The 25,211-nt window shown below is 39.5% G+C and overlaps 1 protein-coding gene across 4 annotated transcripts in view; it reads right to left on the reverse strand.

The window, feature by feature from the left end:
* The window catches only part of LOC131040491 (uncharacterized), a 54,145-nt gene that overhangs the window by 27,508 nt on the left and 1,426 nt on the right, over nucleotides 1-25,211 (reverse strand). The window lies entirely within an intron of this gene.

The following is a 25,211-nucleotide window of genomic DNA, read 5'->3' on the forward strand; positions in this document are numbered from 1 at the left end:
CTACAGTAGTTAGCTGCAAGCCTCCTACATAGGATGTCTTAAGTTCAAATCTCAAAAAGTATTGTTCAATATTATAAAAAAAAAATGTGTTGGAAATTCCTTCCTTCATGACAGAATTCTTGGAAAAAGTGAAAAAATTGGCTGAGTGTTGGAAATTCCTTCCTTCATGACAGAATTCTTGGAAAATAAGAAAAATTGAAGAGTTGGAAATTCCTTCCTTCAGGATAGAATTCTTGGAAAAAGTGAAAATTTGACTAAGTGTTGGAAATTCCTTCCTTCAGGACAGAATTCTTGGAAAAAGTGAAAAAATTGGCTAAGTGCTGGAAATTCCTTCGGGACAGAATTCTTGGAAAAAGTGAAAAGTTGGCTAAGTGATGGAAATTCCTTCTTTCGGGACAAAATTCTTGGGAAAGGTGAAAAAATTGGCTAAAGTGTTGAAAATTCCTTCCTTCGGGATAGAATTCTTGGAAAAAGTAAAAAATTGGCTAAGTGTTGGAAATTCCTTCCTTTAGGACAGAATTCCAAGAAAGTGAAAAATTGACTAAGTGTTGGAAATTACCTCCTTCGGGACAAAATTCTCGAAAAAAGTAAAAAATTGACTAAGAGTTGGAAATTCCTTCCTTCAGGACATAATTCTCGGAAAAAGTAAAAAATTGACAAGTGTTGGAAATTCCTTCCTTCAGGATAGAATTCTTGGAAAATGTGAAATTTGGCTAAGGCATGAAGGAATTCCTTCCTCAATGGTAAAGTTGAATCAAGATCAAGATTGTGCACCAAAATGAGGTTAAGCAGGAAATTTTTCCTCCACATCAAAATTCCTTCACCGTGGAGAAAATGTGCTTCGGGAAAGGAATGGGCGCCAAAATGACATCAAGGAAGGAAAGTCTAATTTTCCAAGAATTCCTCTAGGACAAGTAGAAAATGCAGAAACATGATCTAGGAGGAAAATTTCAAAATTCCAAAGAAAATTCCTCCACAGGGTCATTCCAGCACCCAAGTTTGAAGATCAAATTCCAAGGCATGGAAATTTGAAGTCAAGGAATTTTCCTTCCAAAGAAAATTTCTCCACATGGTCATTCCAGCACCCAAGATTGAAAGGTTGAATTCCAAGGCATGGAAATTTGAAATGAAGGATGAATTGAACAAGAAAATTCCCCTAGGGAAAAAATTTGAAAAATCCATTTTTCGGGCATCAAAAATCATCCAAATTTCAAAACGATGATAGATTTGGATTCATGAGATAATTTTCTCTCTTCTAGACCCCAGATTTCAAAATTTGAAAAATCCCTAAAAAATAAGAGATGTTGAAAATTGATGAAAAATCTCCTCTAGAACAAGTAAATTCAAAACTTCAAGAAAAAGCTTCCTGGATAAAGTTTTCTCTCTCCAGGGATTTTCTCTCTCCAAAGGTTTCTCGCCAAGTGACAGCCAAGTCAGCGCATGATGAATTAATGGAGCATCTTTTGCATGCAGCTGTCACACTTAAGCCATTATGGCAAATTCCTTTTGCATGCAGCCGTCGCATGTGGAGATGATGGTGCATTTATGGCATGATGGGTTTGGGCATGGAGGAATATTCAATGCATGTTGAGCAAATTTACTAAAGAATTATGCATTTAATGCATTTTCGATACCAATTGTAATGGGTTGGAATTAATTATATATGGGTATAATGGGCATTTATTGTTGATTCCCACCTTGTTGCATCATGTGTGGGGAATCTTTTAGGTGAAAACCCTAATTAGGGTTTTGCATGTAGCCAAGGCTTGAAGCCTATATAAAGGGGTGAGCCCCTCATTTGTAAAGTAGGGAGATTTGTATGAAATTGTTGCGATAAGTCTTGAGATAATAACAGTGAAACATTGTTCTCTGATGGTGTCCACTTAAGTTATTTTTTCAAAACGTGCATGGTTTCACCTTCCTCACTTAAGAGTAGAAGTAGAGTAGTACTTTGATTTCAATGGAGAATGTAATGGTGTTTGATGAATTTCCATGGTTCATACTTTTTGCATCGTGTTGATTATAAGTTGCAGTGTAAAGTTAGCTTAAACCGCCAAATTTGTGCTAAGTTCGATTGTGAATAATCGTTTGGATTGCGCCGTGTTGGGTATTCAAATGTACTTTCTCAATGTGAAAATCCTTCAACATCCTCAGAAGATTACACCGGTTCTTGTGGAGTTGTAGTTAATCTTGGCGAAGCAGAACTTGGTTTATTTGGAGTACGTCCACTAGAGCACTATCTATTGATATTACTGCCCTTAGCAGTAGATTTAGATCCTTCTAACCCTTTCCCCTTTAATTTCAGTTTATTTGAAGCAGAAGCATCGCAAAATTGCCATATCTAATGATGAAGTTCCAGTCACATCAAAGAAGTGAAAGAATGATTCAAACATAAGTCGCCTTGGATTACCAGCATATCACATTAGGCCAACTGAGTCACGTCCACTGCATAACCGGATGCTTGGAGTCAATCGTTTGAACTTACTGCAATATTAGCATACGATTAAGCTTTGATCAAGAGATAGTAAAGTGACTGTTGGGCAACTTTATACTGTGTTCGGCGCTGTCATAAAAAACACGTCAACGACACCCAAGAGCATAGTTGGTTTTCTTTGCAAACATTTGATTTCTCCATTATACTTGTGATGAATCCTTAATTTCAGCATGACCTCTCCAATGTCTGCCATATATAAGGACGTCATCAAGAAAACAAGCATAAGATCCCTTAGTGTCAATACATCATACTGATTATGCCTTGAAAGGTGGTAGATGAACCAAACAGTCCAAAAGGCAGTACACTGATTTCATAACGTCCTTGTAATGTCCACCCCTGGTTTATTTTTTTTGAAATGTGTTTTGCATGTTTATGGAACCAATGAAAGTAGTTTGCTGTTTGATGCTTTCAGATTTCATTCATGATGAATAGCATACACAAGCAAGATATTTTCCCAGCATAATTTATAAAGCAATGAGTTGATAACAACTAGTCTTTCATTCAATCTTCATTAAACTCATTCAAGGTATCAGATTGCAACCAACAGTAAACTGAAAATCAGACTTGACAATTAATTTGCAGACCTGATATAGTCTCCATACATGAAAAATAACACTCAGGACATAGACCAGCACCAACTAGGCATCCAAATATGACAAGGGTGACTCTTGGGATGATATTACAAGCCTCCAAACAGCTCCAAATCTTCTCCAGTAATCTCTATCTGCAATCAGCAGTATAAAGTCCAATGCCAATTACCTTTCCAACGCTCAGAATGCCGATTTTGCCCTATCACCGATACCCATGTGCTAACAAGTAAGAAGCGCTCAATGTTAGGGGCAATTTGGCATAAAAAATATTCAGTTATTTGTCAAATCCCATGAATGATGGCTCAAACGATGGTGTCCAGCAAAGAGGAATGCAATGAAATGATACCCAGAATGATGCTTAGCAAACCCACTGAGTTATGAGCAAAACTTTATTTTCTAGAACCTCAGAAAAGGCACACCAGAAAGCTGAAAAAGCATCTAATCTCTACCAAACTCGAACAACACTCCAAAAAGACTCACACCACACCAATAACTATACCCATATCAGAAAACTGAATAAATCTTCATCTGCTTCAAACCCAAAGTCACCCACAAGCCAAAATAACTGTATTTCTAAAGCCAAGAACACCAACCAGCTAGGGTGGGTCTCTCGCCACCGAAACCAGCATACAAGAAGAGGGATTTCATCCTCAACCAGCAAAAGAAGAACTCCTTGAGCTTATTCCAATAACATAACATTAAGATGTCAATTCATCTATATCCAAATGAAAGCCCAAAAATATAAGTGAGGGAAGAATTAGGGCAACTTGTATTTGAATTTGAATATTTTTCCCTCTAATTTCACTTTATGAAATAACATATAATTATCCCCAAGAGGTTCAACCCCTTCTTGAGCTCACAACATAACTTTTTATAAAACACTTTGTCTCTCCTTTAATCTTGGTGTCACTTTTAAAGGCAGTATATAAATCTTTCAATTAATAAAACTCCTATGCTTTGGCATCACATTTGAAGTCTAACTTACTTGCTTTCTAAAAACAACTTGAAGTGACCCCATCCTAAGCGTAGGAATAAGAGAGCACTTTATGAACACATCACCCTTCACTTAAGTTATAAAGTAAATAAAAAACTCTTAAGTGAAATAAATCAAATATCAACTTGTCAACCTTAGAAATCACCAATGCACAGAACTGAAAAGCATCGCACTCTGAACTGAGAGGAGATAGAAGCCAAGACCTAGTGCTAAAAATAGCCATAACTATCCAAAGTCAAACCCTATCACTGAAGATACTATACTCTGAAGCTGAGAGGAGACCAAAGCTATGACCAGCCGCCAAAAAATTGAAATTACTATGAATAGTAACTACTAAAATAGTAAGTCAGCCAAAACTCCAAACTGACCAATCCGTGTCCAAACTGACACTTCCTAATAACAGTAACTTAATATTGTAAGTCTTGGACAAGTAGTCCAAAATCACTCTAGAAAGTGTCATTCATCTCCATCAACACCGGCGACATTGAAATACTCCTCTGATCCTACCAACACCAAACCAAAAAGCCATCACCAACTGCCCTACAAGAGAACCTGAAAATGAAGACATTACAGTCCTCCATGCAAAATATGATTGTAGGCTGAAAATGGGTCTAAACTTTATTTTTGTGAAGAGTGTTACACTATGTCAGTTACCCAGTAATTCACCTACTCTAACAATCTGAAATAACTCCAGCTGCCACAATGAATATGACATGCTAAAATGCCTATATTTCTTTCCCATGAATTTGATTGGAACAGCAATACAACTATAGCAGCCTTCTCTTAAAAATCATCAATAAGCTTTATATGGTACCTTACTCCTAAAGATCATCAATAATATTTCTCAATTTCCTCCTTAAAAAAGAGCATGCTTGTGTGGAAGAGCCATGATAGATCTTATATCTAGCTTAATCTCAAAAACATGTATCCTTATGTAGTGAAGGCCCCCTTGGTAATGTTGTGACGTATTCACACATCGCCCCATTGCAAATGGGGACCCCTCTTTTTGCTTTCTAGGTTTGCTTTCTAGGTCTTTTAGGGTTTTGTCTGTTAGCCTTTGCATGCTGAGTGTTACCACGATGGCAGGCTCTGCTTGAGCCAGGGTGAGTCCACAGGGCTCCAGAATTAGGGTTCCTTTGAAAGTCTCCCTTAGGCCTAAGTTTTGCTCTTGTGTCTTGTTTGAGTTTGAGGAGATCAATGAAACTTGGTGAGTGAATATCCTCTTTGAAGGTCTGAGTTAGGTCAAGTTGGTGAGTGATGAAGTCTGGAATGTCATCCTGATCTTCAAATGTCCTGAAATTTGGCTGTCTGGAATGTCATCCTGATCCTGAAATTTGACTAAGTCTGGAAAATTGAAGAATCCTCCAAAAACTAGATTTTGCATTATAACTCCTGGAGGTCCGAAACCACTCTCAAACATCCTGACAGTATATATGGAATATAACTTAAAGTATAATCACTTATACTTAAATGTTATATTCCATATATGAATCTTGACGGAGAGGCTAAAATGTCAAATTTCGCTCCTGACCCTTCCAAAAGTTCCAAAGCGAATTTCAATTTCGCTCTTGACCCTTCCAAAGGGTCCATAGCGAAATTTCACAAAGGACCTAAATTCTTCACCTAAATCATTGAATGGTCGAGCAAATTTGCAAGGATATGGAAGGAAATGGATCTAGGATCAAGTCTAAGACAAAGTCAAGTCAGTTTGAAGGTGAATTGAGCCTAGAATAGGAATTTCGCTCCTGACCCTTCCAAAAGGTCCAGAGCGAATTCCTCTACAAGACACTCCACTTTGATCCAAACTTAGAACTAACTCATTCCCAGGCATTATTGAGGGCAAAACACTTATTTGGAGTGAAGAAATATGAAAATGAAGTCAGGATTTGAGCATAAGGAGGAATTTCGCTCCTGACCCTTCCAAAGAGTCTAGAGCAAAATTCTTAGAAGACACCTTTTTTTTCCTTGTTTGCCCTGAAAGTCTTGTTCCTTGGACATGGTAAGGGCAAATTGATATGTTCTAGCCCTAGGAAGTGATTGAGGGCATTGGAAAGTGTGGATTTTGTCCAAGACAAGAATTTCGCTCCTGACCCTTCCAAAGGGTCCAGAGCGAAATTCATATTTCCTCTACTTTGCTCTTTAGCTTGACCAAGTTTGGAGCTTCTAAGGAATGGTTTGAAGGACTTGGATGCATATTTGCCTTGGAAAGAAGCTTTGAGGCAATAAAATGATGGAAATCAGCCTGGAGGGAGAATTTCGCTCCTGACCCTTCCAAAGGGTCCAGAGCGAAATCCTCCATTTGACCTTCTTTTTGCCTTAAGCCCTAGGTTGGCCTTGTCTTGAGCTAGTTGGATGATGGATTGCCTTGGATATGATGAAAGGACCTTGAAATTGATCAAGTTTGAGAGAGAATTGGATAAACGAAGTGGAAAATCAACCAAGAATGAGGATTTCGCTCATGACCCTTCCGAAGGGTCCAGAGCGAAAATCCCCGTAACTCTCATTTCCTTCCTAGTTTTGGCCAAGTGTTGGTTTCCAAGGCATGTTGGAAGGTAGATTGATGTGTTCTTGTCTTGAGAGTTGGTTGAAAGCATTGGAAGATGAAGATTTTGCCTAAAGGATGAAATTCGCTCCTGACCATTCCAAAGGGTCCATAGCGAAATTCATTATAAACCTCATTTGCTCCCTTGCTTAGGCTACAAACCTGGTTCCTTGGGTGGAGAGTGATGTATTTTTGCCTTCCAGAGAAGATTGGAGTTGAAAAGATGAAATATCAAGCCTAGAATGTGGATTTCGCTCCTGACCCTTCCAAAGGGTCCAGAGCGAAATTCCCCAAAACCTCTCTTTTCTCTCAATTTTATGCCAAGACAAGTGTGGGTCAGGGTGAATTAGGATTGGAGATGTCCTTAGGCATGATGTTGAGTTGCTAGTAATCAACAAATGTGAGGGAATTGAGCAAAAACTAGGATTTCGCTCCTAACCTTTCCAAAGGGTCCAGAGCGAAATTCCTAAGATCACCTATTTCCCTTGCAAATCAAGTCAAACTTTTGGTTTTTATGGCTTAGGGAAGAATGGAGCAACGTTTCCTTGACCTTGAGGTGAGTTGAAGTGAGAGACATGATAGAATTTGTCCTAAAATGCAGATTTCACTCCTGACCCTTCCAAAGGGTCCAGAGCGAAATTCCAAGAAAACACCCATTTCTTCCTTGTTTGGACCAAGATCTTAGTCCCTTGGGCGTATTTGGAAGTAAATCAACATTTTTTTGCCTTAGGAAGTGAATGAGGGCGAAGGGAATGAAGAATCAAGCCTAAATCTTGAATTTCACTCCTGGCCCTTCCAAAGGGTCCAAAGCAAAATTCTTGCAAACACCTATTTTTCCCTTGGAGAAGGTCAAATCCTTGGTTTTTATGGCATGGATGGAAGTGAGATGATGTGTCCTTGGCTTTTGAGGTGGATTGGAGTTGAAAAAATGAAGAAATGTGCTCAAAACTAGAATTTCGCTCCTGACCCTTCCAAAGGGTCCAGAGCGAAATTCCCAAAATCCCTCTTTCCCTTCCATTTTTATGTCAAGCTAAGTGTGGATCAAGGTAGATTGAACTTGGGAGATGCCCCTAGGCATGCCTTTGAATTGATTGTGGCCACCAATGATCAAGATTTTGAGCTTAAACTAGGATTTCGCTCCTGACCCTTCCAAAGGGTCCAGGGCGAAATCCTAAATAGGTTCTGTCCCTGGCCAGGATTCTTAGCGAAATTCTCCTTTCTAGCCATTTTGAGGGTCGAGCAAGTTTTGTCATGTTGAGAGAGGGATCCAAAAATGAAAGTTCAGGTATGAAAAGTGAAAAGAGTAGACTTAGGTGAAGGAAAACAAGCAAGTCAAGAATTTCACTCCTGACCCTTCCAAAGGGTCCAGAGCGAAATTCTCAATTTCACCTAATTTGCTCATGATGAAGGTCAAGAGAAGGATATCAGGCCTTGGTGGAGAGAAGACTAGTGCATGCTTTCCTTGGAAGACATTTTGGAGTGGAGAAGTGATAGAACTTGAGCCTAAACAAGAATTGCGCTCCTGACCCTTCCAGAGGGTCCAGAGCAAAATCCTTAAAGACTCCATTTTGCTCCAATTTTGCATCAAACTTGGTGTTGGTTGAGATTGAGGGCATCCTTAGACATGTATCTGAGCAAGTATGGTCACAAAGTGAGAAGAATTTGAGCCAAGAATGCAAACTGACCCTTCCAAAGGGTCCAGAGCAAAATTCCTAAGTGGTCTAATATTTTGCCTAAGTCCTTGAGCAAAACCTATTCCTTGGCAATTTTGGAGATGAATGACTTGATCTTGGTGAAATAATGTTGAAAATGAGGTCTGATTGAGCAACTTTGTCAAAATTCGCTCCTGACCCTTCCAAAGAGTCCAGAGCGAAATTTTTTATAGGGCCTGTCCCTGGAGAGGATATTGAACGAAATTCCATTTTGATGTCTTCTCATTAATGATTTAAGGTAGGAAAGGCTATGTTAGAATGAATTCATTATGTGTCCTTAATCACCTTTTGGTTGGTTTTGTAGATGGGAGGAGACCGGGCCAAGACAAGGACAACCTATTCCAGTCCATCCTCATCAAGGACATTCCAAAAGCATAAAGGTGGACTCAAGGTGTTTTGAAGCATTGAAAGACTACATGTGTTCAAGAAGTTGCCAAAACTTTCACTTTGCCACACAAAGGAACCACAAGGCGACAAAGAAAGGCCTTGCCAACACTTCAAGGCCAGATATGCTACTGGAGAAGGAAGACTTGACAATAAGGAAGCCTCATCAAGCAAAGGAAGTACATCATTCATCATATCAAAGACAGAGGAGGATCAACTAAGTCACAAGCGTCAGACAAGGTGGCATCCCAGTCATCATCCCTCCGGTCGGATTGGTCCACCTCAGCATGTCCAGATTCAATGTATCTGACTCATCAAAGGCGGCACAAATTTCGGTGTACCTACCCCTGCTTCCTATTGGTCCTCACTCCTAGAATGTAATTTTCTCATTGGCTAAGGAAGTTTGTTATAACAAACCCTAATTAGGGTTTCTATCCTTTAATCCTAGCCATTGATTCTAAGTCAATCAAAGCTGTCAATTTGTAAAGGGCTCTCTATATAAAGCCCTAGCTCCTCATTTGTAAAGGTTAATAGTTAATAGCGGGTTAATAGTGAATAGTCAGAGAGTAGGAAATAGTTAGAGTAGAAAAGAAAGAGAAGGCAAAGATTGTTGCCAAGATATTGTTGCACAAGACTTGTAAACTTCATTGAAGAAATGGTGAATTCTATGGGTCGTTTCAACAATTTGCATGGTCTCTATACTTCTCAAATTTGATTTCATGTTATTAGGTGAATGGAAGAAATTTGTATGATCAACGGTGAAATTCGTATATCCATACTACTAGCGGTTTGTTGATTGCAGACTTGCCTTGCGTAGTCAACTGGAATCATTCAACTTAAGCTTAACTTCAATTATCGCTTCTTCATTGATATGCATCAACCTAACAGTGTCCATGCTTGTAGCGGTGATTTAAACATCATAAAGCTTTCCTCAGAAGATCGCATTAATCTTGTGGAGATGATCCTAGGATGTCAAAGCAAGACTTAGTTAGAATTTCATCAAAGGTCATTCATTGCTCTTACGTTCTTAGTGTTAGAAATAGATCCCGTTCCAACCCTTATCCTTTTTCCTTTTTTCAAAATCAAGGACCAGTGAAATTCCACATTCCAATAATATCCAAAGCAAATCAGACATTTAGGTCATCGAATGTAAGTCCCCTTGTGATTCCAGCAAAATCACATCATACTGCAAGAGCTTATCCACACGTAGAGAACCTACTACATATCAGAACCTTGGAGTTACTCTGACTAATCCTTCGGCGAGATCTTCAGCAGTCGGGAAACTTTGTTCAAGAGAGGATAAGGTACCTTTAGGTATTTTATTCTGTGTTTGGTCGTGTACAAAAGACACATCAACAGGTAAAACCCTAGATAAATCATCATAGTGAGCAATTATCTTACTAGATATTTGATCATTAAGAGTCCTAGAAAAGAGTTCATGTTGTCATACTGTTGTAAGGTTGTAAGCATGTTACTAGTTCTCTATAAAAAAACCCCAGATTTGGGAACATTCCACTCCCAGTTTGGATCCAAGTGTGGTGCAGCAGAGGATACTGCCACGGGCCTACATTTTCCCTGTGGGTTCATCCCAGGTGCTCAGCAAAGTGTCTATTCGCTAATTATTAACCCCTGCCCAGTAGGATAGAAATGCCTAAGCAAACCCACATCAAACCGGATTGAATTTACGAGTACATAGGAAACCCACCTTCAGTTTGACATCTTTTCAAATATATTTATGCAAGCACTTACTATAATTAGCAACTGCTTTCAAAACCCATTGAAATTGAGAATGGAGCTTCACCAAGAACATTCGAACACTTCCTGCATCCCTGAGAACCTAAGGAAAACCCAAAAAAATTGGCCAATGCTCACAGAACCAAATGGCATAAAAATGGGGACATTACAAGGTTCTTGCACATTTTAAGGGAGGGTTCCTCTTGTTTTAGATTGGGATAGCATCAATCATTTATCTCGCTGAGATGGAAGACTCTCACCCTTCCCATAAGCTCCCTTGTTTCTTTGGGATCATTGTACTCAATGTCTCTTAGCTTGAGCAATGTCATCATAATTGCCCATGCATTGCCAAGGAGTAGTTAGTCTAACATCTAAATACCATTGCACCATTGGCTAGTGGGCTATACGAAGGATTTTGTTCTCCAAAAATTATAGAGACTCAACAAGAGAGAGGGTGTACCCCTCAACCCATGATATGACTATCACCTTGCATTGCACCATATAAAGAATTAACAAAAGTTTGAAATACCTTTGTCTCTGAATATCTATATGATATGATATTGTTTAAGTGCTTACACGTGGATGAAACTAATCAACATTAATTATATCCAAAGAAATGATACTTGTGTTTCCACTCAATATCTTTCCATTGAGATTCGAGAACCCTCTAAGCTTCTCCTCCTTGCCTTTATAGGCAAACAAGATGAATCTCTTGCCACTCTTGATGAGAAAATACTTATTTTCCCTCCAATATACAACACTTTCCAATCACACATATAGGTGCTGCAACACAACACCACCAACATTAAAGGAGAAACATCTACAACTGCTGCATTAACAAATGTGGAATTAAGAAAAAACTTCATTCTACATTGACTCCTCAAACAAATTAGCACCTTCTTTGATCCAACACAATGCATAAGTTCTAAAGTGTTGAAAAGTTTCCAAGCCAAATCAATAAACCAAATCTTAGAGAAAATAAGTTAGCTTAAGAACAAAAATCAAAAAGTGCATCAATCTTAACACCTTTCACTTGAATCTTGATGTTAAACAACACATCTTGAACCAACAAACCGATCTATTTACCCTTGTTAAATACCATTTTTTCTTATTGTATAGTAGGCATAGAGTTTTTCTTACCCTTCTTACCTTGCTTATGAGGGTTCTTCTATGGATGTAACTTCTAACATGGATTCAAAATGGTCGTTTTTGCCACAATGATCCCAATGTACAAATTTCTTCTAGTACTTGTGTAATTCACCTTCTTTACCTTGGCTTTAGCTCCTCTTCTCCTTGGAGAAGATAGAGGATCATCTACTTCAAGATAGTGAGCATGAGCACATGCCTCATGTATGCCCATCAATTTGGATAGCAACACAAGCCTTCAAATATAGTTGTTAAGGCCTCCAATAAACTTGATAAGACCTCATCCTCCACACCTTTCTCTATTTGGATCTTTATCCCTCTTTTAGTTTCAAAATCTACCATTCCATATAGGATAAAACTATTTGTTAATTAATAGAATACTAAAAAATTCTCTTTGTGATGCCACCTCTATTGAATCCTTCCGAGGCTAGGGCTTCCTCTGGCAGCCACGAGTGGCGTTCTAAGGGCATTCTCCTTGATGGCTATGCTTGAATATAGAGTCTATAGCACATGGGGCTCAAATTTTCCTTGAGTTGGTCAAGGGGAAGAGTTGGACGAATATCTCCCAAGCTTTTCCTATGGCTAGGGTTGGCATAGCAGAAGATGACCGATGGCCTCCCAATGGCCATTACGTTGTGCAAAAACCTCCATAAGATGCTATTGTTGATGCCAAAAGTGATTGACCGCCCTTAGGGCACAACGGGATAAATGCGTGGATGGATTGGGTAAGGAATGGCTGCCCCCCTACGTTGAGCCTTGATCTCCTTCCAACATCTCAAACGCTCTTGCCTGGCAAGAACTCTTTGAATGTGGTGTTGGGGGAGGACATTTTGTTGTAGGTGGCTAAGAATGTAGCCTTCTTCACAAAGCATGGATTGATCAGATGGCGAACTTACATTAATGGATCTTAGACACATGGCACCCCATTCAGAAGGGTGATTTGCAAATTTATCCCTATGCACGAGATTTTTTTTTTGTGGTCTTTGACAATATCAAGATTGTCACACTTTTCTGTGTGACTACCAATGGAACTGTGACCAACATTTGCTAATGCTGAAACCTTAGCACCCTTCTTTTGATCCAACAATTGAAACTTTCTCTGCGACTCCAATTTGGGTAAGACTTTTGAATCTTCCTTTATAGGTTTGGTTTGATTCCTGTTTTGAAACTGTTGGCAACTCATTGGGAAAAAATTTGGTGGTTGATGAGGGTTTTTCAAAATATCTGTATACTACTTATGCTAACATATTGGTGGAGATTGACATTACCAAAGAACTCTCTACGAAGATATCTCTTAGCACTAAAGATAGGTGTTGAAATCTAATTCTAGACTATGAAGGTATCCCATTCTGATGCCATAGATGCTTCAACATTGACCATATTACTGCCCAACGTGTTAAACGAAGAAATGGCCGCCAGGCTACTTGCTAGAGGGATGTCTCCCCTCACCATTATACAGTGGAAAAGAAAGAATCAAGCTTGGAAAGAAATATCAGCATTGAGGCTCGTAAGAAATCCAAAGGGAATGGAATCTGATTAAATCCACCAACTAAATCACGGCTCTCTTTGAGGTCTTCAATAGATCCTCCTCTTTTGGGGAATGACAGGGTATAAAGTTGTTATGGCTCCTATTGAGGAGACGGCTAGGCAAGATGAGCATTCAAGAATTTTGTCTTCTAGAGGCGAGGGAAAATCGACAGAGATATCAGCTAAGGTTCAAGGGGATGGGGCCACAAAAGGTAATTGGACAGTTGTGAAAAGTAAAAGAAAAATGAGGTGATGTTCAATATACATCTATGATCCCATGTCAAATGTGGAGTGAATCCTTAGATGTTCAGCCTTTTGTTATGGCCCCCATATTTTGTATCCCGTTTAGGGGAGTTTATGGTTTGGAAGTCAATAGTTTTTGGTGCCCTCCCCAGTGCAAGCTAGGCTAAGATTTCCCGTATTTTGATGGGTTAAGTCTTCTTAATTGCTATTTACTAACCAAAACAAAAAACTATTTCTTAATCAAATTCTTAAAATAATTCCATGAAATAATAGGAGCTTGATTTCTCAAAGCCATGGAATACAAGAGATTCTCAAACCAAACCAAAGGAGAGTTTGTTAATCTTAACCTAACAAAAGAAATGTTGTGTTCCAAAGTAATTAAATGCATGAGTATACCTTCGATTGGGCCAACTACTAATCAAGCTTCTTCACATCCACATCTCCTTCAAATAGCAAAATCTCAATCTTAGCCTCCATTTTGAATAGAGGTTTGCTTGAAGATTTTTCTCACCATGTGAAAATTTAATGTCACTATGCATGGGGAATGCCCTATGCGTGGGGGCCCTAGCGGCCATGTGTCTAAATTGGGTGCTCGAATACTCAAGTGCTTCGGGCAAAATGCCAAAACCACCCTTCATACCTATGGGTTCTACCCCAACCATAAGCTCAGTCTTTTGGTGTAGTGGTTAGGCCTTAGTGGTATCAAAAATGAGGTCTCCGGGTCAAGACCTACAAAGCGTGGTGAGCCTATGATGTACCTGCACATGGGAGATGTGCCCCGATAGCATATTTGTATGGGTTTGTCATAAATCCTTGGATGCTCGGGTGGAATGCTTGTAGGGCCACCCTTAATGCTTGTGGGTGTCGCCCTCACCAACAAGTTGATCTTTTGGTGTAGTGGTTGGGCCTTAGGGCATCACTACACCAAAAGACCGAGCCTATTCGTGACAATGGCACCCACAAACGTTAAGGGTGGCCCAGTAAGCATTCCACCCAAGCATCTGAGGATTTACAATGACCCCATGCAGACACGTGCAGCTAGGTATTGTTGTGACCTTTTCCACACATCACCCCATTGAAAATGGGGACCCCCTTGTTTTTGCTTTTTAGGGTTTTTGTTAGAGCCTTGTGACCTTCCTGCATCGGTATTGCCAAGTTTGTCAGTTTTGAATGGTCTAAATTTTGAGAGTCATGAGTCAGTTTGTGCAAGCCATGGTTAGAACAAAGTCTAGACGTCTTCAATGTGTCTAGAAAGTCAAAAGGACGAAGATTGCAATTGATTTGGGTCAATTTGAACAACTTTCTATTTTTGGAAAGTTTTGCTTTTTTTTTTGCTTTTTCCTATTTTTTAGGAAGTTTCGTTTTTGGCACTTTAAGGACAATCCCTGAAGCAACTATTTTTAGAAAGTTTTTCCTATTTTTTAGGGATGCTTTCTTTTTCTATTTTTGGAAAGGGGATCTAGGGTTTGCACTGTTGGCTCTGAGTTACACTGAAAATGATTGACAAATTCCTTCAAAATTCAAGTTTTAACTGAAAAAGCCAAATTCCTAAATTTTAGGGATCATGAGGAATTTAAGGGATGATTGAAGTATGGTTTTCAAATTTCAAGGCAATCCGAGGAGTATTGTTCCAGTTATGAAGATTCGAAGTTTTGATCTCATGGTGCGTGGATTTCTTGAAGTCCGCCCTCCTTGGTTCTTGAAATTCATGAAGTCCGCCTAGCAAACAAGCAATGTGGCATGAAGATCATGAAGTCCACCTTAGGGTATGAAGCAATGTGGCAAGAAGTAAAGTCCACCCTCCTAAGATCATGAATGTGACAAAGTCCGCCCTATCAAGAGATTGAGTGCACAAACACAAGGAAGTCCTCCCTCCTTGGTCACATAAAGAACAAAGTCCGCCTTCATGAAGCTTAAGATCAGTAAAGTTCGCCATGAGTTTTGGGGCACAAAGTTGGTAAAGTCCACCCACTATGCATTGAGTGGTGCATAAAATGAGCAAAGTCCTCCCTATGAGGAGGACATATGAAGTGCACATTGGAAGTGAAGTCCGCTCAAATAAAGAAGAATGACATGTTAGAAAGGAAAGAACCAATTAAAGCCGCTTTGAGGAGAGAGAAATTTGGTTAAGGTTAAGGTGCACACATCTCTCAAAGTCCGCCTTAAAAATTAAGTCTAAGTACATGACTTCTAGGAAGTCCGCCCAGCATTATGTTAGATGGTGCACAAGTTGTGCAAAGTCTGCCCTACCTCTGACTGCAAATGGAAACAAGTTAAGACAAGTCCGCCCAAGTAAAGAGAATAAGATCAGTCAAAGATACTTGCCAATTTGGAGGAAAAGAGAGTGATGTCAGCAAGATTTGAAGATGAAGTTCGAACTAGGACAGAAATAGAAGTTTTTTTGAAAGGAGAATATTGCAGATTTGGTTCGAATTATGAACTGAAAACTGAATTAGAAACTTGCATTTGTGAAACAAGATGAAGGATTCAAGCTTGATAGAGATGACATGTCAACTGAAGACCAAATTAGAAACATTCTTTTCGAAGAACTGAGGATGAAATAGAAACAAATTTTTAGATGATTTCTGAGTTTCTAATTAAGAATTCGAACTCTTATACAAATACCTTGTGCATTCCTCATTTATTCATTTGAAGTTCAAACTTGGAAGAGCAAGACACGAGGAGGAGAAGATTTTAAGAGTTTTTGTACAGATTTCAAGAGGATTTTGAAGGTTTTCAAGAGCATTTCAAAGACATTCCAAGTGCAGATTCAAAATTTTCTGGGATTCTGAAGGTGACAGGGGCATTCAAGGCAGATTTATTGAGTTTTCAATCTGGCTTTCAAATTTAGGATGGAGTTTTCAGGGACTTAGTCTGATTTTCACATATTTTTCAGGATTTGAATCTGATTTCAACATTTATTTCACAAATTTTGGGATTGAGTTGTTCATTTTCAGATTAATCAAAGACAAATTTCACTCCCAGACCTTCAAATCAGATTGAGTTTTCAAGGGTTTCTAAAATTTCTAAGTGTTTGCAGCTTGTTAAAGGCTAAAAAACTGAGGAATTGGAGAATCAGAGCACACTCTACCATCAAACCTTGAAAATTCACGCTCAAAATGAGGATTCTAACTTAATTTCTTTTGGTTTTGCAAGTTTTGGATGAGAGCTAAGGCGGGATCATCAAATGGAGTTTCAAGCCAAATTCAGAATTGACGACAAGTCCACAAGCAAGGTTCGTCGGAGCATAAAGATAGCCAAAATTTGGCTAAGTATGAGAAACACTTCACAAAGGGATTCTTCCCCAAATTCAAGGCACTTGAAAGAATCTCAAGTCACCAAGAAAGAAAAGTCCTCAGACTTGATGAAAATAATTTCAGACTTCTTGGGGAATTTCATCCACAATCCTAGACCTATGGAAGCAATCAAGACAACTTCTTGAAGGATTTCATCTCCTGAAGAGTCAAAGACAAGCTCCCAATCAGAATCAAATGATGACAAGAAGAAACAAATTTCCATACTTAAACGATTTCTTCGCATTCAGGAAGATATACAACACACGGAGGTAGCGCCTCGTCATCTTCCAACCAATCAGATTGTTCCAAATCAACATGTCCAGGTTCAATGAACCTGACTTGTCCATAGAAGCTTCTAGAAGGCACACTTCACAATGCAACAACCTTCTAATTTTATTGTTGGTTCATATTTAACAAGAAGGACAAGTGTCCTCAAATGTAATTTTCTCATTGGTCGAGGGGTAGTTAGCTGTAACAAACCCTAATTAGGCTTGTTGGTGTAAATAAATATTCATTATGGATATTATTACACTTTACTTAAGTTAACTTAAGATAATGCATCTCTTCGTAGTTTGGATTTGAGACACTTAGGGAAGTGTGCACATAGGGATAGAGCTTGTAGGAGAAATTCCACCTTTTGTGGTCTTATTTTGCTGTTACACTCCACATTTGGTGGGTCATCCACCTCTTGTGGAATATTATATTATTTCTCCTACCTACCCCTAGTATTTCTTACCTACCCTTGTTTCTCATTGAGCCACATGTCATGATTGTGTGCTCGTACATCCATATGGCCTTGCCTATATAAGAAGGCCTATATTCATTGTATTGGTGAATCCAATTGATCATTTTCATATTGATGAGAATACAGTTTGTTCTTGTCATTCTTTTGTCTCTATTTTTATACTTTTCATTGTGCCCTTGATCTTGGCAAAATCTCACATGGTATCAGAGCCATTGGGGCTTCATTGATTGGTTTTTGGAGACATCGTGGAAGGCTTCTATTTTCGGATTTGAGGAACTGCGCTTTTTGGAGGCATCTTGGAGCGTTTTCGACCTCACCATTGCGTCCGGGAGGCCGTTTCCATAAAAATCGAGTATAAATTCGACCTATTTTGGCGAAAATCGATTTTTGGGTGTGGAGGAAATTTTCTGCCCAATTCAGACAGTACGGTTTTTCGAAATTTTCAGATTCTCTCAGTTGTACCTGTCCAATCCTCAACTCTGCAACTTCAAAGGCCTTGCTTGAGCTCATACGACCTCTTTTTCAGGTGCCATTTTTTTTGAAAGTGCATGTTTTTTAATCTACTTTCATAATCTATGATTAGATTTCAAAGATTTTGAGTAGAAGTTGTACTTTCAGATATTGGTCTTATTTGGCCTACTTGGTATTTGTAAATTGCTTGGATCTTAGTTTAGATCTCTTGCACTATTAGTTTGAGTCTCTTTTGGCCTTATTGAGGCAATTGTAAAATTGAAATGAGAAGTCCACTTTGCCATTTTTTGCAAGTGGCCCATTGTACATGCACTAAGTATAAAGTGTCAAATCATCACTTTTAGGGGGGTTCTTTGATTGAGTGAATTTGGGGGGGTGTCTTGTGTGATTGTGTCTCTCTTTCCTTGTGCTCTTTCATTTTGTTGCTATGAGTCCTCATAAATTTCCACCTTTAACTCCACATAATTATGCATCATGAAAAATTAAAGTATGGAGCAAATTAATGGAAAAAGGTCTCACGCATTACATAAGATGGAACAATAGCAACACCACCTGATCCTAAGGCTGATCCTAGTGCTCAGTTAGAATGGCTCACTAAGAATTGTATGGCTCTTGGAACTTTGCGCAAGTATGTATCAGATGACCTCATCTTTCATATTGAGAAGTGTACTACAATCAAAGATGCTTGGGATATGTTTCAGAAATTGTATGGTTAAGTTGATGAAATCAGAGGTTATAAGATTGACAATGAGCTCACCAACTTGGATCCCAAGAGTTTTGATACAATCCAAGATTATGTCACCAAAGCAAATGAGCTAAGAGCAAAGCTTAAGGATTGTGGAATTGACAAAAAGGATGCTCAGTTGATATTCAACTTGTTGGACAAGCTTGCACCAGAATATGCAACGTTTGTGTCTAGCTTCCAAACTCATCGTTTGACAGTGGGGAGTTCCTATGTTATGCCTTCATTTGATGCTTTCACAGAAATGTTGACATTGGAACAATCTAAGTTGTTGAACATGGGGCTTCTCAAGTCTTCAAAGTCCCAAGCTTTGGTGGCTAATCAAGGGAATCAAGGAAGTCAAAGATTCCAACAACAAGAAGAAGAACTCCAAGTCTAAGCCACAATAGGAAAAAGGACAATCATCCTCTCCATCACAAGGCGCTTTTTCATCCTCTTCCAAGAAGGGGACACCACCTAATAAGGATAAACCAACTTGTGCATATTGCAAGAAGTATGGTCATGGTGAGCATCGATGCCACACAAAACAAGTTGATGAGTTAACTAATCTTCTTAAGAAAAACAACATCAACTTGCCATCTGCCTACACAAAGAAGGATTCATCTCCTTCCTCTTCCGCACATTCTAAGGGAAAAGGCCAAGCATTTGTGGCTACAACAGGTTCTTCACAGCAATGGATACTTGACTCAGGTGCTTCATATCACATGGGTTCTACAAAGGAGCAGTTTTCTTCATTGGAGCCATCTAAGGTACCTCACATTTACATAGGTGATGATACACAAGTAGAGGTTGAAGGGAAAGGTTCAGTTGACATGGATGATGGAACTTTTGAGAATGTTCTCTATGTTCCTAACTTGTCTACCAACCTTCTCTCTATCTACCAAATCACTCACTATAGGAATGGGAAAAAGGTTGAGTTTACACCAGATTCAGTTGTGGTAAAGGAACTTGATGATGATGCCTTGGTAGCAGTGGGACAAGTCAATGACAACTCAAGGCTTTATTCATTCTCCCACTTTGTGCCAAGTTCACCTTCTAGGGCCTTGCTTACTCATTCAAATTCCGAAAGTAAGCTATGGCATGAGTGATTTGGTCACCTCAACTACCGCTATCTTCAACAGCTCAGCACTAAAGACATGGTCACAGGTCTACCTCGAATCAGTTTTTCAGAGGGTGTATGTTCAGGGTGTTCCATGGGCAAGCATCCCGAGGAGAAGTTTGATAAGGGGAAAGCTTGGAGAACTTTGGAAGTTCTTCAACATGTTCACAGCAATGTAGCAGGTCCATTTCCAGCACCTTCATTTAGCAAGGCCCGCTATGTCCTCACCTTCATTAATGACTACTCTCACTTCACTTGGGTCTACTTTCTCATTCATAAGAGTGAAGTATTTGACAGATTTCAAGACTTCAAGACTCGTGTGGAGAAGCAATCTGGGAAAGTGGTCAAGATTCTTCGTACAGATAATGGAAGGGAATATGTGAACAAGAGACTTGAGTATTTTTGTACATTTGAGGGGATTGATCTTCAGCATTCTGTAGCATACACTCCACAGCAGAACGGAGTTGCAGAAAGCAAGAATAGAACTCTCAAAGAAATGGCTAGTTGTATGATTCATGCACGTTCTCTTGATCCCGCCTTTTGGGCTGAGGCTATCAGTTGTGCCACACACATCCAGAATCGGGTTCCTCACAAAGCTTTGCAAGGTATTACTCCTTTTGAAGCTTGGGCTGGTAGGAAACCAATTGTGAGACATTTCAGAGTCTTTGGGTGTCTAGCATGGGCTCACATACCTCCGCAAAAACGCAAGGCATTGGAACCACAGAGTCGACCTTGCATATTTGTTGGATATCCTGAGGGTGTTAAGGCATATAGATTGATGGATCCTGAGACACATGAGGTGTTCATTGAGAGGAGTGTTCACTTTGAGGAAAGCTCTCCTAGCTTAGCCTCTCTACCTCCTCCACCTTACTCCATTGTGGATAGTGATAATAGTGATTCAGATGATGAGACTCCTTCAACTCCGACTCGCAGGGTTACACCTCCGCAGGGTCCACTTGCAGTTGAGGAGCCTTGTTCTCCACTTCCACCTAGACCTCGTTGGGCTCGACAGACACTTGAGTCTGCGGGTTCTCTTGTTGGGGATCCTTCAGATACACGGAGAACTCGATCACAGCATCAGGATCTTCCACATGCATTCATTGCTACCACTTCCAATCCACAGACATTTCAGGAAGCATCAGGGGTTCCTAAGTGGGACTAAGCTATGGAGGAAGAGTATAGTTCCTTGATGAGGAACAACACATGGGATTTAGTCCATCTCCCTAAGGGGAGAAAGATGGTTCGATGTAAGTGGATCTATCGGACCAAGTTTGCAGCGGATGGTAGTGTGGATAAGTACAAGGCTCGACTTGTTGCGAAAGGTTTCTCCCAGGTAGCAGGTGTTGACTATACTGAGACCTTTGCACCCGTAGCCAAGATGAACTCCATTCGCTTGACACTTGCTATTGCTACAGCTCATGGTTGGGTTGTACATCAAATGGATGTGAAGAGTGCTTTTCTTCATGGTGATCTTGATGAGGAGATTTATATGGAGCAGCCACAGGGTTTCATCCAGGATACTTCCTTGGTTTGCAGACTAAGGAAATCTCTCTATGGCCTTAAGCAGGCCCCCAGGGCTTGGTACGCCAAGATGGATTCCTTTCTTCTCTCCGCAAGGTTCACCAGGTGTCATTCCGATCCGAATATCTACATTTTGCGACAGGATGACTCTCACTTGATACTTGTGCTCTATGTTGATGATTTGATCATTACAGGGAGTACCGCATCCATCATTAGCAGGGTCAAATCTGCTTTGCATGACAGATTTGCTATGACTAACTTGGGTCTTTTGCACTACTTTCTCGAGATAGAGATTTCACAGTCACCTTCCGAGATTACACTATCGCAGCCCAAGTATGCTCTTGATCTACTTGCACGCTTTCATATGGCTGATTGTAAGCCTGCACCAACTCCCTTTCTTTCAGGAATCAAGCTTGAGGCTCAGTGTTCTTCTCCACCAGTTGATGCCACTTTGTATCGTCAGCTTGTGGGTAGTCTCATCTACTTGACCCATACACGCCCTGATATTTCATTTGCAGTTGGCATGGTCTCCCGCTTCATGCAAGCACCACATGAGCTTCATTGAAAAGCCGCCAAATGCATCCTTCATTACATCCAGGGTACACATCACTATGGGATTCACTATGCAGCAGGCACAGGACTTCGCTTGGTTGGTTACACAAACTCTGATTGGGCTAGCGAACTTGATGATCGTAAGTCTACTTCAGGTTACAGTTTTCACCTTGGTTCAGGCCCCATTTGTTGGCAGAGCAAGAAGCAACATGCTATTGCTCTCTCTTCGACTGAGGTTGAGTATCGAGGCGCTGTTAACGCAGCGACTGAGACCATTTGGCTCCAGCAGATTCTCACAGAGTTTGGGTTCACCACTCCACGGCCGACAGTTCTACATTGCGACAATCAAAGTGCTATTGCAATCTCGAAGAACCCGGTCCAGCACCAACGGACCAAACACATCGAGATTCATATGCACTATATCCGAGAGCTCATTCAGGAGCAGGTCATTGATTTGCAGTATTGTCCTACAGCGGAGCAAGTTGCTGACATATTCACCAAACCTTTCACTGAGAGTAAGTTCCAACAGTTGCGAGCTCTCTTGGGGGTGCAGGATGTGTCATTAGGGGGGGTCAGCTGACTTCTCCTTCCTCTCTTATGGGGGGGACTTTTTCCTCTTTGAGGTTTTGTCCATCTTCTTTGAGAGTCTTTTGTACATTCATCTCTCTTTTGGGGGGGAGTTTTTTCCCACTGGGTTTTCTCCCTTTCTCCGTTTGTGAGAGATTGCATTGCATAGTTTTTCTTGCATTTGCATATTGTACATGAGTACCTATCATGGCCTAGTAGCCGGGACCCATCTTGCATTGTTGACTTAAGTCTTCATTTCCCTAAGTTGCACTTAAGGGGGGGTGTTGGTGTAAATAAATATTCATTATGGATATTATTACACTTTACTTAACTTAGGATAATGCATCTCTTCGTAGTTTGGATTTGAGACACTTAGGGGAGTGTGCACATAGGGATAGAGCTTGTAGGAGAAATTTCACCTTTTGTGGTCTTATTTTGCTGTTACACTCCACATTCGATGGGTCATCCACCTCTTGTGGACTATTATATTATTTCTCCTACTTACCCCTAGTATTTCTTACCTACCCTTGTTTCTCATTGAGCCACATGTCATGATTGTGTGCTCGTACATCCATATGGCCTTGCCTATATAAGAAGGCCTATATTCATTGTATTGGTGAATCCAGTTGATCATTTTCATATTGATGAGATTACAATTTGTTCTTGTCATTCTTTTGTCTCTATTTTTATACTTTTCATTGTGCCCTTGATCTTGGCAAAATCTCACAAGGCTTTTGATCTTTCAATCTAGACCCTTGATCACTGTTTGATCTCGGCCATTCAAACTTTTTGTGTGCCTATATAAGGTTGCCTCCTCTCCTTTGGAGACTGTGAGGTTTTTGAAATATGGTTGCAAGAAGGTCATTTTCAGAGAATACATTACTTGTGTGCTTTTTCTTAAGGTCTTGTAATCTCTTTTATCTAAATGATTAGCAAGGTTTTCAATTTCTTCAACACAATAGTTTAGATTTTACTTCAAGCTGTTAGATTGAATGCAATACTTGATAAGTATTGATTTGTGGTGTATCTTCGCTCATACTTTTGATGGACAGATGATTTTTGTACATTGTGCAAAATTAGCCTGAGCTTTCCTTTGTGTATGTTTAACTTCCGATCATAAGCACATCCCTTGAAGATTGCATCCGATTTGTATAGTTGTCCTAAGCGAGGCGAAGCAAAGTGTGGTTATTGAGTTCACCAAATCAATACCATCTCTTGAATTCCTAAGAATAGATTAGAACTTCTAAACCCTTGTCTCCTTTTCAATTTTTTTAATGATCCAAGTCCCAAATGATAGAGCTTCATTGTCTAAACCTTCATTGTGAATTGAACAATCCAAGCATAAGTCCCTTTGTGTATTACCAACATATCACAATGCCCATTGAGCTTATCCACACGTCAAGACCTGACAAAATAAACCTTGGAATCGCCATATGATCTTCTAGCAATCTTAACATACGTGGTGATTTTGTTCAAGAGAGGATAAATTATCTTTGGGTACTTTATTCTAATGTTCGGTATATGATAAAGCGTACACCAACAGGTACATCTCCCATGCACAGGGACATCACAGACCCACCATGCTCCACAGGGCTTGACCTCGAGACCTCAACTATGAGACCACTAAGGCCCAACCACTAACAGCATATTTATAATAGTGGATAAACTCATCAAATATGCTCATTTCAATCTTTCACATTTATTGCTTTCAAATGTCAATTATACTTCTGAATGCTTTCAGTAATTTGCACCATCTATCTTTGGCATTTAATATTTTTGCAAGCATCCGACAAAAATTTTAAGATTTAAGACCTTATACGTATGTCTTATCTTAACATTGAAGAGAAAATAATTCTCCATTTTTCCAAGTCCCTTCAGCTAGTTTTCCCCTTTAGATGCCTATCCTTTTTCAACCTCATCTTCATATTCAAAATCAACCCCAAGTAAACTAAGCTGCTTATCGTTGACGTGATACACCTACAGTTTGTCTCTACTTCATTTTCTATCTATTGCTATTGGAGGAGTCTTATTTCTTAAGCACTCAACTTCCCTTTATTTTTTTCACTTGACCTTAGTATAATTAATTTACAAATACTGGAAAGTAGAAACTATCCAATTAAAAGTTCAAATTTTGCTCAAACTATTGAACTTTAAGTCATACGTAGCGGTTATCCTAATAGGTGAATCATTGGTTTTAAGCTTCCAAACTCTCATATCCTCAACAATTTTCGCTTTCAATCCATCAACAAATAGAATAAATAATTAACCTCAAGACCCCCAAAAACCTTATTAGAAATGAATCTTTCTGAAATCTGCATTCTGTACTCCTTAACATAACCTCTTGCTAGCCCAGAAAATTCTTCCTGAGCAGGACCTTGATTAAGAGTACTTCAGACAAATGTTGAATACATTTTCTCCAGCAACATTCATTTGACATATAAGAAAACCAAGATGAGCTAAAACATACTAAAATCTCAATGAATTATGAAAGCCGCAGAACATCATCCTGGTGAAGGGGCCCTAAAACATAAGTATTGCTTAAGATGAAGATTTAATAGACCTCATTTCACTTTTATTAAAATAATAATAAAATCAATCAAAATGTATTTCATTCATTCAGAATAAATCATCATAGTTTGTTTGTATATTTACGAAAACTTAACCCATGCTTTACATGATTTCAAAACTTGTGGCTGCCATGATAATTACCGCTTGATTCTGTAAATATGTTTTTTAGCAAGGAAAACGAAGGCACAATGGAAACACATTTGAACCTACAGGCTCAACCGGCTAGCCATGGTCTAGTGGTAACAACATAGAAAATCGCTATGATGATGTTTTGGGTTCGAACC

Source organism: Cryptomeria japonica, chromosome 3, assembly GCF_030272615.1.
Source record: "Cryptomeria japonica chromosome 3, Sugi_1.0, whole genome shotgun sequence".
Classification (NCBI taxonomy): domain Eukaryota; kingdom Viridiplantae; phylum Streptophyta; class Pinopsida; order Cupressales; family Cupressaceae; genus Cryptomeria; species Cryptomeria japonica.